The 3,431-nt window shown below is 35.6% G+C and overlaps 1 long non-coding RNA gene across 1 annotated transcript; it reads right to left on the reverse strand.

The window, feature by feature from the left end:
* Positions 1-276: 276 nt before the first annotated feature.
* Positions 277-3,174, reverse strand: LOC115605402. Its single transcript, XR_003990590.1, has 3 exons — positions 3,142-3,174; positions 1,958-2,044; positions 277-431 (listed from the first exon to the last, which is right to left on the reverse strand). It is a non-coding gene; the product is annotated as an uncharacterized LOC115605402 (long non-coding RNA).
* Between the last annotated feature and the right edge of the window lie 257 nt (positions 3,175-3,431).

Consider the following 3,431-nt stretch of genomic DNA (forward strand, 5'->3'; position numbering starts at 1 on the left):
AAAAAACCTGTGATAAATAAGGTACATATGGTACCTTTGAGATTTTCTCTGTGTGTTTTTAAGAGGACTCTCTAAAAATGAAAAGGGCATATGTCTTAACAGCTGAATCAGAACTTCCATTTCAGAGCTATTTCAGACATTTAATATCACAGCATTAACTATTCATTATGAGGATATACGGAACAGTTCAACAAATGATTAAATAACTTCTCAACGTACCAAACCAAGAAAAAACATTCTCTTACACAGATTGACCACTGATTTACAGGCCTGCTATTGATGGCCAAAATGCTCTCAGCTCACTGAATATATCTAGGGTCTCATAACGCTTTTTCCCAGGATATGGGAAATGGGTTTCCCATTTTTCTCTTTTTTTCCCCCCATCTTTCCATTGATCCTCATCCCCTTTGTCAGCCTCAGACTGAAGAAATCTGTAATAAAAATGACACTGAGAGCTAGATGATTCAGATTATTTGCCGACAATTCAGATTATATCATGTATGGCATGGCACACATACACTAAAAAGCTGTATTTTATCACATCAAGAGATACTGTTGTCACAGGCAAGTACAGAACAGAAGATTATTGTTCTGGGAAGGAATATGTTATAGCAGTGATACTGTTAGGTGTTGAAACAAGTGTTTTATGTGTTATATCAGTTGACAAGCAAGTTGAGAAGATGCTTAAATTTAAGTACAGTTAAAAGCCTTGCAGATTCAAAGCTTTATCATGTTTCCAGGCATTCTTTAGAGCTATAATAATCTGTATTTCTCTTTTGTAACTTAAGAAGTATGGAAGAAAAATCATGAATTTGCTTGCGGCACAACAAATTTAAGAATTAACTGGTATTTTGTTGCAAGTACAGGATAAATAACCTTTCTGACTATTCACAGGTGATCTTTTTCTCCCTACTAATGTAGGAATAGCTCAAAGAAGCCACTTTCATGGTTGATGTGCATATTCATATTGAAGCCCCTTAAGGGTATGATATTTATTTATAAACTCTGCAAATAATTTGCAGCCCCAGTCTCTGCAATGTGTGTACTGTATGTTTGCTCTTCTCCTCTGAGCATCTGGACAACAAACACTGAAATAGAATGGCCACATGCACCTTTCCATGCACCAGTGCAATGGTCTTGCAGTTACAGAAATAGTTGTTGCATGTTCTTGCATGCCTGTTCCAACTCAACTGTGTTTTCCTGGAGAAGTTTAAATAGATGCTTCTGCAAGCCTCTTCTGCCTCTGCCTTTTCACCTCCTTTTGCATTTTTATGTGGGTCTTGGAATATAATCCGTGATAAGAAATTGTTTAACCCCTTAGACAAATCTCTGCTCACTCTACCAAATTAGGCAGATGACTGCAGCCAGTCAAAGCACTGTGGTTTGCAAAGCCCTGTTCAATAGCTGAGCTATAGAAACAGACTACAGGCCTGGCCACTTGCAGTTGCAAAGTGCTGTTTAAAGTCATTGTTTTGATTGTTTCACCTGTAAAATGGCCAACCTGGATTAAAACTGGAAGCACGTATTTGACTGACTCACTGAGCATAATTTGCACCACTGTAGCCCATTCACAAAGGGCTGCTTTCTGAGCAGTAACAGTAGGATTGTCCTCTAATCATTTGATTTCACTTGAAGACCTGAAAGGAAAGCATACCATCCTACAACACAGGAAGAAAAACTAGCACAGTCAGGAAGAATCTTAGGAATTATTTCTTTTCTGTGTGTGTAAATTCAAACTGTAAGTGGATGAAATGTTAGCGTGTCCTCAAAACACAACATATAAACTGAATTACCCTATGGGTCAAAGGGATCTCAGGAGATCTAGTCCAACGTCCATGAGAAACTTCAGACTACAAGCTGATGCAGATGCAGCTTTGCAACTGCAACTGTTTATAGAGGAGGCATGTGATGGCTGCACTGATACAACGGGTAATTTTCTTATTGTAGCTGTATTCACGCTTGCAGTATTTTTCTGGTATAGCACACTAGTAGTCCTGGTAATGTTGACATGTCCTGCAGATGAAATTATCACCAGGTTTCACATCTGAAAAATGTAAAGTTTACATGCAGACTATGTTGTTTTTTTCTATTATTTGCTTATCATTTGTTACAAATAAAAAGATGGAAATATTGGATTTGTACCTTAAGCACAAATAAATAATAGAAGATAAATTATCCTGAAATTACGTTTTGTGGAAGTGAAGGAATAGTAGCTTCATAGCAGAGAGAGAAAAGTCTATTACAACCCACGTGTTTGAGAGTATTGTAGTCAATAGCCCAGGCTATGTTATTTCAAATTACACATTTTTCTTGGCACATCTTATTTGTATCTGCTGAAGTCATATACAGCTGCAAAGCATCACCAGAAGTGGCACTTTGCAGAGAAATCTGATTAAAAAGATGCAGAATTTTCATAATTTCAATTAACTAAAATGAATGGGGGAAATCTCTAAATCCAGTTGACAAGTGGTTTGTTTTGTATAAATCCCATTTTACTGGGAGCAAAGATCCATTAATCAGCAATGCTACATCATGAAGAAAAAAAATCTAACTAAAATCAATAATGATAATAAAAAAAGTGTAGCCCTACCTAGACATGTACAATTACAGAAGCATAACCTTAGTACTGTGGATGCAGTTAAATGAAACAAGTGCAAAGGGGCTAGTGAGAGCAGACATCATTTCTAAGTGGGAATAGAAATAAACTGTACTACTATAAGCTATTTTCACACTAGAGTACTAATACAGCTAGTGTGAACACAAATACAAAAGAAGGATTACACTTCTAACTGAATTAATTACACCAGCCTGTAGCCTGTGCCTATGTAAGGCATCAGAATGGACTTTGATCAATTGAACAGCTTAGTGATTTTGACACTGTTCAACATCCAGCATGGCTCCCAGAGCCATTCTTTTTTTAATTTTCAGGCTGTTTGCAATCTCTTTTTCATAGACTGAGCTTTCACAGCAACTCAGTAGGATTCTGCAAGGTACTCAGTATTAGGATTAATACAAAGAATTGCAGGTGATATATCCTTGAGGAAAAAAAAAAAAATAAATCAAAAAAACAAACAAAAAAAAAACCCGAAGATTTTTTATAATTATCTTTTAAGAATTTCAAGCCTTTTTTATTTTTCTTACCAAAGTCCATTATTTTTCAATAAGTTGTACAGAGAGGATGTCTTCGGTGAGCACAATATCTGATGAAAACACTTATGGATGTACACTCAATGACTGTTTCAGAGGACACCAAATCCAAACTAATCTTTTAAAGCACCTGGAAAGACAACCTAATAATTCTTAATATGACTAAACATTTTTAAATCCATATAAATCACGTAAATATGTATTCCTTGTATGCATTATTTGTTAGACATGTATTAATGTTTTGGGTTGGTTTTTTTTTTTTTTAGATATCTGTATTAAATATA

This window comes from Strigops habroptila, chromosome 3 (genome assembly GCF_004027225.2).
Source record: "Strigops habroptila isolate Jane chromosome 3, bStrHab1.2.pri, whole genome shotgun sequence".
Lineage (NCBI taxonomy): Eukaryota > Metazoa > Chordata > Aves > Psittaciformes > Psittacidae > Strigops > Strigops habroptila.